The 16,672-nt window shown below is 46.6% G+C and overlaps 1 protein-coding gene across 1 annotated transcript in view; it reads right to left on the reverse strand.

Moving 5' to 3' along the window:
* Positions 1-159, reverse strand: part of LOC147105560 (solute carrier organic anion transporter family member 1C1-like) — an 85,024-nt gene extending 84,865 nt beyond the window's left edge. Inside the window, exon 1 of the mRNA XM_086010921.1 lies at positions 23-159. The gene's annotated coding sequence lies outside the window, so the exon portion shown is untranslated. The remainder of the gene's footprint in view (positions 1-22) is intronic.
* Between the last annotated feature and the right edge of the window lie 16,513 nt (positions 160-16,672).

The raw sequence follows: 16,672 nt of genomic DNA on the forward strand, positions 1-16,672 counted from the left end.
AAAAAAAAAATACAATTCGTACTTGCCGTTCTACTTCTTGCAAATTCCTTGTCCAGCATCCCACTCCCCAGCTGACTGCTGCAATTGTTAACGATCCAATCGAAGGTGCAACGGTAATGTGTCTTGCGAGCGGTCACTTCAACTATTCCGCTTCCGCTGGTGAGCACGTTTTCCTTTAAATGCCTGTTCTGGCATCATCTTCAAGAGCTGAACGTGGAAAATCTGGGAACTGAACAGTGGGACATACAAGTGCATTTACCCTCTTAAGCCAGTAAAGCTGAATATGTTGGCTTGCAATTAGATGCTAGTTGACATTTTTCAAGTTACCTTTCTGACTGGGAGGAATCAGTCACTCTGATCACTGCAAGTGAACGGACTTCTTGAAGGTAAATGGCAGCAAAATACATTTAAAGGGCACTTTTCCTATAAAAAAATGTCTGAGAACTTTTTTTTTAATTCTCGGATGCAGGAGACACGGGCAGGGTCGGCACTGATTGCCCATCCCTAGTTGCCATTGAGAAGGTGGTGATAGAACGTCTTGAACTGCTGTAGTCCATGTGGTGAAGCTACACCCGCAGTGTTGTTATGTATTGAGTTTCAGAAGTTTGACCCAGTGACAATGAAGAAATGGCCGATATGTCTATATCAGGATGTTGTATAACTTGGAAGGGAACTTGGGAGGTGATGGTGTTTCCCATGCACTTTCTGCCCTTGTCCTTCTGGGTGGTAGAGCTCACGTGTTTGGGAGGTGCTGTGGAAGAAGCCTTGACGCCTTGCTACAGTGCATCCTGTAGATGGTACACACTGCAGCCGCAGTGCACCGATGGTGGAGGGTGTAAATGTTTATGGCTAGTGGATGAGGTGCCGGTCAAGTGGACTGCTTTCCTGGATGGCGTTGAGCGTCTGGAGTGCTTTAGCAGCTACACCCATCCAGGCAAGTGGAGAGTATTCCATCACACTCCTGACTAGTACTTTGTAGGTGGTGGAGAGGCTTTGGGGAGTGAGGAAGTGAGTCACTCACCGCAGAATACCTAGAAGCAGAGAAATGAATGGCAAACAAGAAAGATGGAATTGGGCGTCAGGAGTGACCAAAGGCATAGGCTGCTCTCCAAATATTGATTCTGTTGTCCAGCACAATGGGTCTGATTCCACAGACAAGCCCATATATCCTATAAACTGAAACATAAGCTTATGCATGGCATAAACTCAGTGGTGGAGTACCTCACGTGAACAATACACCCACTTACCATCAGTATGCACACAGTAGAGGTGAAATCGGTTTTGGGCGGTAGTGCAAAACGAGCGCTCACGAATCGGCAGGCCGTCTTGCACCCCACTCGAATTTCTATTCCCAAATCGGGCGGAGTGTAGAATGTTCTGCTGACTCGCCTGATTTGTGTTACCGCCCAAAGACAAATTTCACCCCCAATTGAGGGGGTGAAATTAGCCTTTGGAGGGAGACAAAATGAGGGCTAGTGAATCGGCCACTCACTTTACACTCCCCCCAATCTTCTGTTCCATGCTGATTTGCTATCGCTTGTTTTGCAGCGTTGCCCAAGACCAATTTTGCCCCCTCAGTGTCTGCATTAAGACTTTCTAGGTCATAGGCAGCATAGCCAGATGTTAAATTAAGTTCCCTTAATACACCTCTCAAGATATACCTTAGCCCTGTCATAAAAAGCAACACCCCCTTACTGCACCAAAGCTATTTTCTTTCCTCTTTCTCACACAGCCCATCCTGAAACCTTCTCTCAATTTGTATCTCACTTTGTAGGCAATGACTGGGAATTTGCTCAGAGTTGTGCTTGCTCCATCAACAACAACTTGTATTTATTTAGTGCCTTTAATGTAGTAAAACGTCCCAAAGCGCTTCACAGGAGTGTTATCAAACACAATCTGGCACCGAGCCACACATATTAGGGCAGATCACCAAAAGCTTGGTCAAAGAGGGAGGTTTTCAGGAGCGTCTTAAAGGAGGAAAAAAAGGTAGAGAGGCGGAGAGGTTTAGGGAGGGAATTCCGGAGCTTAGGGCTGAGGCAACAGAAGGCACGGCCACCAATGGATTGAATCAGGGATGCTCAAGAGGCCAGGATTTGAGGAGCGCAGATATCTCAAAGGCTTGTAGGGCTGGAGGAGATTACATAGCTAGAGAGGGACGAGGCCATGGAGGGATTTGAAAAAAGGATGAGAATTTTAAAATTGAGGCGTTGCTTAACCAGGAGCCAATGTAGGTCAGCAAGCACAGGGGTGATGAGTGAACGGGACTTGGTTCAATTTAGGACACGGGCAGCAGAGTTTTGGATGACCTCAAGTTTATGGAGGGTAGAATGTGGGAGGCCGGCCAGGGCTGCATTGGAATAGTCAAGCCTAGAGATAACAAAGACCTGGATGAGGGTTTCAGCAGCAGATGAGCTGAAGCAGGGGCGGAGTTGGCCGATGTTCCAGAGGTGGAAATAGGTGGTCTTATTAATGGCATGGATATGTGGTCAGCATAAATTTGCGCTCACCAAAATAGAGTTTCTGCCGCACTTCCAGCGAAGCTACAGCGGCGGAGCGGGAGCAGCTCCAAGGAAATTCCTGGCCAATGCTTGGCCGTATACCTGTTCCCTGGGAAATGCCAGATCTGCCCAACTGGGCTGCCACACAGGTCCTCGAGGTGAAGAGACATTGGGCTAAAAATTCGGGGGTATTACGTCACCCGTTACCGATCAAACTTTCCGAAGAAACGGTGGCCACCGCTCTTTCGTCAGCTGGTGGCAGGTCCCGCATTGTCCGCTATTTTCCGAGGGCAGGCAGCGCTGCCGGTAAAAACGATGGCTATGGAAATTTAAATTAGGGAGAGGGTGGCGTCAATCAGCGTGCAATGCCCAGTTAAAGTCACCTCAGTGAACTTGGATCTTAGCGCTGAGTTCAGCACTGGGTCCTAAGCTTGCCATGAAAACCCAGTGTTCAGCAGACTGACAGAGGCACTGTCAGCACCTCTTAAATGGACATGCACACCTTTCAGGTAATTTTTGCATTTAAGCTTTTGGACTTGATTTTTTTTTAAATGTTATTGATATAGTGGCTTGCTGCAATACATGATAAAAGTTTTTTTAAGTGTGCAGGGAGGGCTGCTGGATGCTTGCAAGGCAATCGATGATCACAGGGGTCACAGTCTAAGGATAGGGGTAAGCCATTTAGGACAGAGATGAGGAGGAATTTCTTCACCCAGAGAGTGGTGAACCTGTGGAATTCTCTACCACAGAAGGCAGTAGAGGCCAAGTCTTTAAATATATTCAAGAAGGAGTTAGATATATTTCTTGAGGCTAAAGTGATCAAGGGATATGGAGAGAAGGCAGGGACCGGGGTACTGAATTTGGATGATCAGCCATGATCTCATTGAATGGCGGAGCAGGCTCGAGGGGCCGAATGGCCTACTCCTGGCTCCTATCTTCTATGTTTCTATGTTTCTATGATAAAGGAAGGCCTCTGAGAAGACAGAAAATGCTGCAAATACTCAGCAGGTCAGGCAACATCCGTCGAGAGAGAAACAGAGTTCACATCTCAGGCCGAGCTGCTGCCTGATCTGCAGAGTATTTCCAGAATTTTATGCTTTTATTTCAGATTTACAGTATCCGCTCACAGAGGGAAGAGGAGGATGCAGAAGAGGAAGAAACAGAAGGGGAAGAAGCCAAAGAGGAGGAAGCAGAAGGAAGGATGCAACCCAGACTGTCCCTTTTTGGCTGGGATATCCGGAATGGAATCATCCGCCTGTGGTCCCAGTGACCACAACCCAATTCCCCTTTCAACATTTGTCCCACACCTTACCTTCCCTCTGTTACTGACCATCACAGTGTCCTCTTGGCCACAATGCTGAAATATAAGCCACCACAAAGCAAACTTTCCAATCCAACTATATACATCTATCCATCCAGTATGACATCAAGAAATCAACTCATCAGTCTTATGCATTCCCTTAGTGATTGTCTTGTGTGTGCCTTTGCCTATCCTGGTGATGTCACTCAGTGCTACCCCAGTGGCTGCAGCATAGCTGGTGGAAGGCTGCTGACTTTCAGTGGGGGACACTGCAAATGGCCTTGCTGGTCGACCTTGAGGAGCTGGTGGCTGGGAGTGTGAAATCGAGTGATTGTGTTTCTTCTTCTTCTTCTTCTTCACTCTTCTTGGTTATCCACTGGCTGGGTAGGCTGCATTTCTTGGGTGTGGGAAATGAGGAAGGCACAAGGGTGGAATTGTGGTGATGGGAGGGCGGGAAAGCAAGAGGTGCATGGCAGAAGGGAGATAATGTATGAGGATACCAGCATCTTGTATCCTTTCAGCCTTGTTGCTGGCCAAGGGCTCAGCCATGCCCCTGCCAAGAATGGCCTGCACTGTCCCCTCCAAGGGGGTGAGGTGAAGCTAGGAATGGGAGATGTGCCTCGTGATTGGTACAGATTGTTGGTAGATGAGTGATTGGGGGTGGGAGAGTTGTGCATTGTGCATTGAGCTGTGTGTGAGGCTAGTGATGCAGTTGGTAGGAGATGGCTTTTGAAGATGCATTCACTGGTCTTGACCACTAGACTGAAGTCATGAAGCTCCTTTGGGCACTGGAGCCAGGTGGTGGGGCGACACTGCTGGCAGTGACGGCCTCGGTGATCTGGTCCCACATCGTTCTTTCTGGAGGACCTCCTGGCCCCTGTGGGTAGAGGACCTCTCTTGCAGTGTAAACCCCCTGCACAAAGCTGGAGTGCTGCGTGCGAGACCCTGGGTGCCCCTTCCCTGGCTAGCTGAGCCATTTGTGTTAATGCTGAAGCACTTTTCCCATTTTTTGAGGTGCGGAAGGGAATTCAGCTTTAAGAGCTGAAGACTCCCATTTGGGAATGTGTTTTCAAATGTTAACTTTTTTTAAAGGCAGTAGAGCTGCATTTTTTTTACTTCATTTTTATTTTGATCAGTTCAGAAGGCATTGCCCTTTTAAGCAAACGACAATGCAGTGCCTATTTAATATCCCACAATGCCTAGCAAAATCATAGCCTCGCTTCCAGAGGCTGTTGGAAGATGCAACGCCGCTTCTGGACACCACATTCGGGACTGATGCCGGGACTAATGCCACCAGGAGGGTATTACACTGTGAGTTTAGCGCTGGGCTACAAATCAGTAGCCCCCAGTGTGAATTTTTCAGTCCTACCAGCGCCACCATTTTCGGCGGCCGTTAACCCGCGGCCGCAGTGGCACCGGCAACTTTCGTGGCACAAATGAATTTTTAGGCCGTTGCATTGCTGTACTGCATCTGCCAGCGCCTATAATGGCTTATATTTTAACATCATTATCAGGGAGGAGAGGTTACCAGAGGTGTAACAATACACGGAAAACAAACAAAAATAAAATACTGCAGCTGCTGGAAATCTGAAATAAAAACAGAAAGTGCTGGATAGCAGGGCTACGGAGAAAGGGCGGGGGAGTGGGACTAGCTGAAGTGCTTTTGCAGAGAGCCAGCACGGGCTCGACGGGCTGCATGGCCTCCTTCTGTGCTGTAAGCATTCTATTCTATAAATACTCAGCCGGTCAGACAGCATCTGTGGAGAGTGAAACAGAATTAATGGCCACGATTTTCCTTACCTGGACGGATCTGGTGCGGGCGATGTCGATGGCAGCTCCCGACTCTGCTGCTGGCGCCATCCCACTTGGTGAAATAACTTCCATTGACAGGGCTTGTTAAGCCCGCCCAGCGTGTTTCCTGGCCCAATTAGAGGAAGCGGGCCTGGTGACATCATTTGATGACGCGTCATCAGCCGGTTTCCTTAAAGGGACCATGGCCAACTTTCTTTTGACATTTGTGCTGTCAGTGTTCTACAGCATTGAGGTGCTGCAAACACTGACAAGCACTGCACAGAGGTACAGGGCTGCACCCAGGCTCTCCCATGACTCCCTCCATATGCTTATGGAGGGAGTCACAGCACGCAGGGAGGTTCTCTTCCCTTACAATGGGCGGACAAAACCTCCCCAGGAGACCAACACAGCCTGGTTGCACATTGCACAGGAGGACACAAGCAGGGATGTCGTCAGGAGGACCAGGCTGCAGTGGCACAAACCTTTCAATGATCTCAGTAGATCACGAAACGTTAGTACAAAGCCACACTCACCTTCATCCTGCTGTACGTCTCATCACATCCCCATCACTCTGCCTTCCCTACCCTACTCCTGCACATCCTTACTCACACCGACTTACATTGCACCTCCACCTATCCCTCTCTCTCTATCTACATTATCACATCCACATCTCACTAGCCACCCCTCACACTCACCCTCACCCGAGTCCAATCATACCAACTAACAACACACATGGGTAGGCACTTGGGTGTTTTATCCAATGTTCATGTAAAGTTTCTGTTAATGCGCTGTCAAACATTGAAACCTTTATTTTCAACACTTTGCGTTCTTGGACAGATTTGTGCTCACCTTTGGAAGTGGCTTAGTAAGTTGCAGTGAATGGTGAGACATCACGTCCCCCCCGCCCCCCCCCCCCCCACAATCCACAATGGTGGGGAGTGTGAAAGGAATGGCTTGAACATTGTAGGGATGCTTTATGTTGTTGGTGTGGGGTGGTGCCAACCTGGCGCATCATGTGGCAGCCAGAGTGTACAGCATCAAGTGAAGGAAACCTGGCCATGGCGAGGCCATCCCTGGCCTCCCGGGCAGCAATGTGCTCGGGTGCTGATGCCCTGTGTCCTGTGCAGCATTAGGTGATTGCGGAGAATTTTGGTGCTGCTGGTGTGCCTGGTGTTGCTGGTGTCGGGGCCAATCGTGGTTGGATTCTGAGGACCAAGGTGAGATAGTATAAAGGGCACCCATGTTGATGGAATAGATGGCAGGTGAAGTACAGATGACAGAAGCATTCTGTCAATGGTGAGAGAGTTCTTCCAAAGAGGTGATACTGGATGGAGAGTGGAAAGTGGAAAGCCTGCAGAATCTGTGCTGTAAATGGACTGAGAAACAGCTTGTGGCTGAGGAAAGTGAAGATCTGTCAGGTGGGAACTTTTACTGTACATTTGAAGCTGTCAAGTAATCAGCTGGAGCAATGACCACGGAACTCCCACCTCCATGGTCCCTGAACAGCGTGGTTCCTGTGGCCATGAAGTTAAAGTGAAAAGGTAAATTAAGAAAAGCCTGTTAATGATCTGTCAACAAGGTAATAAGGAGCTTTATTGGGTCGCCTGCCGCTGCCTGTCAGGTCTGCTCAGCGCTGACAGACCCGACATTGGGAAAGGCACATGGCAGCGGGTTGACAGTGAGGACCCGACCCACTGTCAAAAAGAAACACTTTCCCACCCGACCCGCCACCGATCCCACCCGCTGACCCCCCGGAAAATTCCCCCCAACGTTTCAGGTTAATAACCTTTCATCAGAACTGGAAAATGTTAGAAATGAACAGCTTTTAAGCAAGCACAGAGCCAGGGGAAAATGGGGTAGGGAGGAACATAAGAATTAGGAGCAGCAGTAGGCCATACGACCCCTCGAGCCTGCTGCGCCATTCAATAAGATCATGGCTGATCTTCAACCTCAAGTTTAAGATAGAGCAAAGGAGGGCAAAGGGCATGATCAAGAGGGGCAAAATAGCTTACGAAAACAAGCTGGCGGAAAATATAAAAACTAACTCCAAAAGCTTTTATAAATATATCAAAAGGAAAAGACTGGTGAAAACCAAAGTTGGTCCATTGCAGTCAGATACGGGGGAATATATAATGGGAAATAAGGAAATGGCAGATCAACTAAATGCATACTTTGGGTCAGTCTTTACGAAGGAAGACACAAAAAACCTCCCTGGGATATCGGGAAAAATAGGGACATTGGCAAAGGAGGAACTGACGCAAATCAATATCTCTAAGGATATGGTGTTAAGGAAGCTAAAGGGATTGAAGGTGGACAAATCCCCAGGGCCTGATAACATGCATCCTAGGGTACTGAAGGAGGTGGCCCTAGAGATAGCGGATGCACTAAGGATGATTTTTCAGAATTCATTAGACTCGGGAACAGTGCCGATGGATTGGAGGGTAGCTAACGTTACCCCACTATTCAAAAAGGGGGGTAGGGAAAAAGCAGGTAATTACAGACCTGTAAGCCTTACATCAGTTGTGGGCAAAATGCTGGAGTCCATCATTAAGGATGAAATAGCGGAGCACTTAGCAAATGGGGACAGGATAGGACAGAGTCAACATGGATTTACAAAGGGTAAATCGTGCTTGACTAATCTATTGGAATTTTTTGAGGGAGTAACTGGTAGAATAGATGGGGGAGAGCCAGTAGATGTGGTGTACCTGGACTTCCAAAAGGCCTTCGATAAGGTCCCACATAAAAGATTAGCATGGAAAATTGAGGCTCATGGGATAAAGGGGAAAGTTTTGGCGTGGATAGGGAACTGGCTGTCAGATAGAAAACAGAGAGTTGGAATAAACGGCTCATTTTCTGAATGGCAGGCAGTAACAAGTGGGGTACCACAGGGATCTGTCCTGGGCCCCCAGCTGTTCACAATTTACATTAATGACCTGGATCAGGGAGTCGGATGCAGCATTTCCAAATTTGCAGACGACACTAAACTAGGAGGGGGGGTGGGCTCAGAGGAAGAGACCAGGAAGCTCCAGAGCGATTTGGACAGACTGGGCGATTGGGCGGATAAATGGCAGATGCACTATAATGTGGACAAGTGCGAAGTTATCCACCTTGGGTGCAGGAACGGGAGGGCAAATTATTATTTAAATGGCAATAGATTGGGAGAGGGGGAAGTACAGAGAGACCTGGGTGTTCTTGTACACCAGTCACTGAAGGCGAGCATGCAGGTGCAACAGGCGGTCAAGAAGGCAAACGGTATGCTGGCCTTCATAGCAAAAGGGTTAGAATACAGGAACAGGGATACCTTGCTGCAGCTGTACAGGGCACTGGTGAGACCACACCTCGAGTACTGTGTACAGTTTTGGTCGCCTCATCTGAGGAAGGATGTTCTTGCCATGGAGGGGGTGCAGCGGCGATTCACCAGGCTGATACCAGGAATGGCGGGAATGACCTATGAGGAGAGACTATGTAGTTTAGGGATGTACACACTGGAGTTTAGAAGATTGAGAGGGGACCTCATAGAAGTGTATAAAATTCTGACAGGTCTAGACAGACTGGATGCAGAAGGAATGTTTCCCTTGGCGGGTGAGAACAGAACTAGAGGACATAATTTAAGGATAAGGGCTAAACCATTTAGGACAGAGATGAGGGGGAATTTCTTCACTCAGAGAGTGGTGAACCTGTGGAACTCATTGCCACAGAGGGCAGTGTACGCCAGCTCATTAAATATATTTAAGAGGGAATTAGATATATTTCTACGGGCAAAAGGGGTTAAGGGTTACGGAGAGAAGGCGGGGACGGGATACTGAATTAAAGGATCAGCCATGATCTCATCGAATGGCGGAGCAGGCACGAAGGGCCGAATGGCCTACTCCTGCTCCTATCTTCTATGTATCTATGTAACTCCACTTTCACGCCCGATCTCCATATCCCTTGATTCCCTGAGAGTCCAAAAATCTACCGCTCTCAGCCTTGAATATATTCAATGACTGAGCATCCACAGCCCTTTGGGGTAGAGAATTCCAAAGATTCACAACCCTCTGAGTGAAGAAATTTCTCCTCATCTCAGTCTTAAATGGGCGACCCCTTATCCGGAGACTATGCCCCCTAGTTCTAGACTCTCTAGCCAGAGGAAACAACCTCTCAGCATCTACCCTGTCACTCCCCCTCAGAGGGGAGGAAAGAACAATGGGAGAGGTCTATGACAGGGTGGAGGGCAGGAGTAATTAAATGACAAAAGGGATGATGGTGCAAGGCAAAAGGGGGTGATAATGGGACAAGTAAATAAACAAAAGATGGCAGAATAGCAGAGAGGGAGGGAAGCATAGAAAATCTAGAGGAGAAGGCGTCCATGGCCCAAGGATCTGGTGGAGAAAGGTAGGTAGAGCCCAGAGGTATGGACCACCCCGCTGGCCGTGTATTGATAGGGGATCCCCACCCCAAGCAACAGCCCACACCTCCTACACTCCCAATGGCTCCGGTGCAGCCAACCTCCATTACCAGCCCCTGCTGTCCGAGAAAATGGGAGCGGTGGTTAAGATCTAAAGTTGTTAAAATTGATGTTAAGGCAAGAAGTGCTTAATAGAAAGATGAGGTACTATTCCTTGAGCTTGCATTGAGTAACATTGAAACAGTGTAGAAGGCCGAGGACAGAGAGGTCAGAGTGGGAGTGGGATGGAGAACTAAAGTGGTAAGCGACGGGAAGCTGAGGGTCATGGCTGATCTTCAACCTGGATGGAAGTGTTCAGCAATGCAAATCACAGAAAACAAAGCTATCTGAAACAGCCCAGAAACACTGACATGTTAGAATTAGTACAATGCATTTAGATTCTTTACGTATTTAAATTAAAAGATTATTTAAAATCATAAACAATGATTACTAAAGGGAATACGCAGACTTGCCTCTCATTCTTCTATTGGACTTGCAACACTATTAGTTCCAAGTAAGTACCAAGTCTGGCATCTTAGAGTCATTTGTAAGGCTCATTCTTAACACCAGGAATTATGAAATCCACATGTACAGATAATTTTACTTATAGTTGCTATTGGATATAGGTTTGGCAGGCACAATTAAAATGATTCATATGACCATTGCATATTTTGAGGATATTTTGTTTTAAATACCGATGTGCGAACTTGTGGACAAACAGCAGACGATGTTGTGCAAACAACATTTTAGCTAATCATTAAAACAGAGCCACCGTTGAACCATAAAAGGGAAAATGATTTTATTCAAGACTGAAAACCGATTAAAGCTCCTAAATTGCAAACAAATTAGGGAAATGAGTAACAAACTTGGAATAATAATCATGGGGGATTTCAACTACCCCAAAATTAATTGGCCAGAAGAGGTAGGGCAAGGGGATAAGGGAATGGAGTTCCTACCATGTCCTTTCTAACCCAATATGTAAGATGTCCAACAAGGGAGGATTCACTACTGGATCTGGTAATGGGGAATGAACCAGAGCAGATAAGAGAAATAAAAGTAGGGTAACATCTAGGCAATAGTGACCATAATATAATATGGTTTAGGATAATAATTGAGAAGGACATAAGCATGACAAAGACCAGGATAATAGATTGAAAAAAAGCTGATTTTGAGCAACTGAGAATAGAACTTGGGAAAATAAAATGTACAACAATATTGGCAAATAATGATGTAGAATAGCAATGAGAAACATTTAAAATTGTGTTCAACGGAGCCTGGGAAAAACATATTTTGCTAAAAAACAAGAACAAGCTCAACACTAATGAGACACCATGGATGAATAAAGACATAAGGGAAACATTAAGGAAAGAGGCGTACACTAAGTATATGGACAACAGAGGAGAGCATGACAGGGGAGAATATGAAGAGACTAGGAGAGAAGTCAAAAAAACAATTAGGAAGGCAAAGAGGAACTATGAAATTGAATTATCAAGGAACATAGAACAAAATAGTAAAATATTCTACAGGCACATAACTAAAAAAAGGAAGGTCGGGATAGGAATAAGGCCATTAATGGATGGTCAGGATAAAATCACAGGCAGCGATAGCAAGATGGCAGAAATATTAAATAATTATTTTGCTTTAGTATTTACCAGGGAGACAGATCAAGTGGACATGACATCAGAAGATGAGATTAGAAATGATATAACTGTTGTATCCGTGTGTTAATGGAGACACGGAATGCAGGAGTTGGTTTACAGGTGTTTACTGAACAAAGTCTGGAGGTGAACTAAAAGATACAAGACACTATACAGGCTTATATAGCCTGAGTGGCCACTACCGGCATTACAGTACACAGGGGCTCTTAAAGGTACATACACCACAATAACTGCATTTAAAATAGAAAGAGGAGAAATATTAAATAAACTAATCAAACTCAAAGAGGATAAAACCACTGGTCCAGATGGATTGCATCTGCGCACTCTAAAAGAATCAGAGGCACTATTACACATACGTAATAATTCATTAGAAAAAGGTATAGTGCCAGATGACTGGCAGATAGCTAACATTATACCTACATTTAAGAAGATAGATAGAACATGTCCAGTGAACTTTAAACTTATCAGCTTAACATTGATAATAGGAAAAATAATGGAATCCCTACTAAAGGAGAAAATAGAAAAACATCTAGAAACCAAAAATATAATAATGAATAGTCAACATGGATTTCAAAAGGGAAAGTCTTGCTTGACCAACCTCATTGAATTCTTCGAAGAGGTAACAGAGAGAATAGGCAAGGTTAATGTAGTAGATGTAATATATCTAGATTTCCAAAAGGCCTTTGATAAGGTACCACATAATAGACTAATGAATAAGGTCAGAGCTGAAATACAGAAAGCAGAGAGTAGGAGTAAAGGGTAGTTATTCAGAGTAGCAAAAGGGGTCGCACAAGGATCAGTGCTGGGACCACTGCTGTTCACAATTTATATTAACGATTTAGACTTTGGAATCAAATCAAAATTTCCAAATTTGCAGATGACACCAAATTGGGGAGGATAATCAACACTGAGGAGGACTGCAACAAATTACAAGAAGACATTAATAAACTTGCAAAATGGGCATATAATTGGCAAATTAATTTCAACATAGATAAGTGTAAGGTATTACATTTTGGTAAGAAAAATAAGGAGATCACTTAGAAAATATGAATCTAAATGGGGTAGAGGAGCAAAGGGATCTGAGAGTACAAATACACAAATCACTAAAAGTAGTGATGCAGGTTAATAAGGCCATAGAAATAGCAAACCAAACACTAGAGTTTATTTCTAGAGGGACGGAATTGAAAAATAGATAAATTATGCTAAACATGTATCGAACCTTGGTTAGACCACACTTGGAGTATGGTGTGCAGTTCTGGTCACCATATTATAAAAAGATATAGAGGCACTGGAGAGGGTGCAAAAAAGATTTACAAGGATGATACCAGAACTGCGGGGTTATACCTATCAGGGAAAGATGAACAGGCTGGGTCTATTTTCTCTTGAAAAAAGAAGGCTGAGGGGTGACCTAATAGAGGTGTTTAAAATTATGAAGGGTTATGATATAGTGGATACAGAGAGTGTGTTTCCACTTGTGGGGAAGAGCAAAACTAGAGCCCATCAATACAAGAAAGTCACCAAGAAATCAAATGGGGAATTCAGAAGAAACTTCTTTACCCAGAGAGTGGTGAGAATGTGGAACTCGCTGCCACAGGGAGTAGAAGAGGCGAATAGTATAGATGCATTTAAGGGGCAGCTAGATAAGCTTATGAGGAAGAAGGGAATGGATGGTTATGTTGATAGAGTTGGATGAGAAAGGATGGGAGGAGGCAAAAATGCCGGCATGGACTGGTTAGGTCGAATGGCCTGTTTCTGTGCCATACATTCTATGTAATTCTATGTAAAATTGTAAACAAGGGCCTAGGCTTTCTGGCCTCATCCCATTGGTTTCCCAGTGGGATCTGGGGTAGACTAGGCCACAAAAGTGGTCGGGAATGCACACTACCACGTTATCGCCTCTCCACCACCCTTTTGTGGAGCACTGGCAACAGTGGCATAAAATGTGCCCGTCCGTATGGGGGCAGATGCCTTAAAATCATATTGAGATGGCCTCTGCCACGTTTCCCTTCATTTGCCCTAATGGAGCGCTGAGGTAGGGGCTGCCTGTTAGATGCAAGGGCTATTCATTAGGCCCACGATTCCATTCAACAGTCAATGGAAGGGGCAGAAAATCTGTTCGAGGGCACTGGCCTGTGCAAGCACTCAGGATTTTAACCCCAAAAATGCCATTGTGCAGGTGGTGATACATTCTGACGCTAGGGTAGGCCTTCCCCAATGTCCCTGCTCCTCCCCTGTCACCATCCCTTGCTCCTCATCACCTGCTCACTGTGGATGACCAGTTGCTCCCTCATCGAGCTCGCTGGCTGCAAGCCGTCCCAATACTTGCAAAACCTGGTGAGAGGGATATGAGGTGCTGTCCAGTCATGGGTCACAGGTTGCGCTGGCAGGCTCGTGCTCCAGATCCAAAAGGAGCCAGTGTTAGAATGCTGGCTTCCTGACATACCTTACAACAGAGCTTACATGGCAAGATTTTATTTTAACCCCGTATGTAATTACTTGCCTTTAAGTGACCTCATCCCTTTAATGTTGAGCAGCAATACCCCTCCCCCATCCTCCCGGTAATCACATTCCCTGTGTAAGGCACCTTTCGAGCAGGACGATCATTGAAATAAAATTAATGAACTGGGCTTACGAACATACGAACAATGAGGAAAAGGCAAAGATCCTCTGGTCCATGAAGCCTGACCCACACAACTGCGATGCCTTGTGCATTACAATATATACACTCCCCACCCCACCCGGAAACCATGTAATCTCCTGGGGGAAAGGGGAAAAAATTGGGCTCGTACATTATAATAGACAAAAGAAGCACTTAGTCATGTGCCAAAAAATCAGCCAGACAGCTTTAGTTACTATGTACTGCATTCTGTCATCTTTCATTGCTCCATGCCTCTCACATTTGTGCCACTTCTAACTTGGGCTGGTGTTCAGCATGTGATTCAGTTCCCCCTCACTCTCTTCCTGGGCCTGCCTTGCTGCAACTTTTCATTGGCAAGCATGCGTGTGCCTTTTTTATCAGCAATATTGTGCAATGTATGACCTACAACAATCATACTTCCAGTTTGCTCGATCTCATACTTTAAGCCAGCGCTAGAAGACGTCAACATATGTGCATCAGAGACTTGAGCGTGTAATCTATCCTGACACTCCAGTGCAGTACTGAGGGAGTGCTGCACTGTCGGAGGTGCCATCTTTCGGATGAGATGTTAAACTGAGGCCTCGTCTGCCCTCAGGTGGAAGTAAAATATCCCACGGCACTATTTCGAAGAAGAGTAGGGAAGTTCTCCCCAGTGCCCTGCCCAATATTTATCATTCGATCAAATCACTAAAACAGATTATCTGGCTATTATCACATTGCTGTTTGTGGGAGCTTTCTGTGCACATGTTGGCTGCCACATTTCTTATTCTTTTAGGCAGTCCCTCGGAACCAAGGATGACTTGCTTCCACATTAAAAATGAGTTCTCAGGTGACTGATGAGTCCGATGCGGGACCTACAGTCTCTGTCACAGGTGGGGCAGGGTGGTTGAAGGGGCGGGTGGGTGGGGTGCTTGGGTTGATGTGCGGTCCTTCTGCTGCTTGCACTTGGCTTCCGCTTGCTCCTGGCGAAGAGACTCGAGGTGTTTGGCGCCTTCCCGGATGCTTCTCCTCCACTTTGTGCGGTCTTGGGCCAGGGATTTCCAGGTGTCGGTGGGGATGTTGCGCTTTTTCAAGGAGGCTTTGAGGGTGTCCTTGAAGCGTTTCCTCTGCCCAACTGGGGCTCTCTTGCCGTGTCAGAGCTCCGAGTAGAGCGCTTGTTTTGGGAGTCTCCTATCGGGCATGCGGACGATGTGGCCCGTCCATCAGAGCTGATCGAGCATGGTCAAAGTTTCGATGCTGAGGATGTTGGCCTGAGCAAGAACACTGACGTTGGTGTGCCTATCCTGCCAATGGATTTGCAGGGTCTTGTGGAGGCAGCATTGGTGGTACCTCTCCAGTGCTTTGAGGTGCCTGCTGTACATGGTCCATGTCTCTGAGGCATACAGCAGGGCGGGTATCACTGCTGCTCTGTAGACCATGAGCTTAGTGCCGGGTCTGAGGTCCTGGTCTTCAAACACTCTCTTCCTCAGGCGACCGAAGGCTGCACTGGCACACTGAAGGCGGTGTTGGACTTCGTCATTGACGTTTGCCTTTGTTGACAGTAGGCTCCCGAGGTATGGAAAGTGGTCCACGTTGTCCAAGGCCTTGTCGGGGGGCAGTACTGTGTGGTGGGGTCAGGTTGGTAGAGGATCTTTGTCTTAGTGTAAGGCCTATGCTCTTATACGCTTCGGTGAAGGTGTTGACGATGGTTTGGAGGTCGACAGCAAACGTCGTCTGCATACTGTAATTCGACGACAGAGGATGGGACGCCCTTGGATCTGGACTGGAGGCAATGGAGGTTGAACAGTTTCCTGTTCGTTCTGTAAATTAGCTCCACTCCAGCGGGGAGCTTACTGAGGTTGAGATGCAGCATTGCAGCAAAGAAGATTGAGAAGAGCGTTGGTGCGATGACACAGCCTTGCTTGACCCCGGTCCGTAAGTGAATTGGATCCATCAGGATCACAGCTTGCATGTCGCCGTGAAGCAGGCGGAGGATGGTGAGAAACTTTTGAGGGCAGCCGAATTTGAGGGGGACACTCCATAACCCCTCACGGTTGACAGTGTCGAAGGCCTTTGTGAGATCAAAGAAGGCCATGTACAGCGGTTGGTGTTGTTCCCTGCATTTCTCTTGTAATTGACGCGTGGTGAAGATCATGTCCATTGTGCCTCTCAGTGGGCGGAATCCGCATTGCGACTCTGGGAGGAGCTCTTCGGCCACTGGGAGAAGGCAATTGAGGAGGATTCTTGCAATGACTTTCCCTGTGGTAGACAGCAGGGAAACTCCTCTGTAATTATCGCAATCAGACTTGCCAACTTTCTTGAAGATGGTCAAAATTATGGCATCTCTGAGATCCCCTGGCATGCTCTCCTTCTTCCAGATAA

The sequence above is a fragment of the Somniosus microcephalus genome, chromosome 17 (genome assembly GCF_052327205.1).
Source record: "Somniosus microcephalus isolate GS21.2 chromosome 17, FLI_Smic_1.0, whole genome shotgun sequence".
NCBI classification, from domain to species: domain Eukaryota; kingdom Metazoa; phylum Chordata; class Chondrichthyes; order Squaliformes; family Somniosidae; genus Somniosus; species Somniosus microcephalus.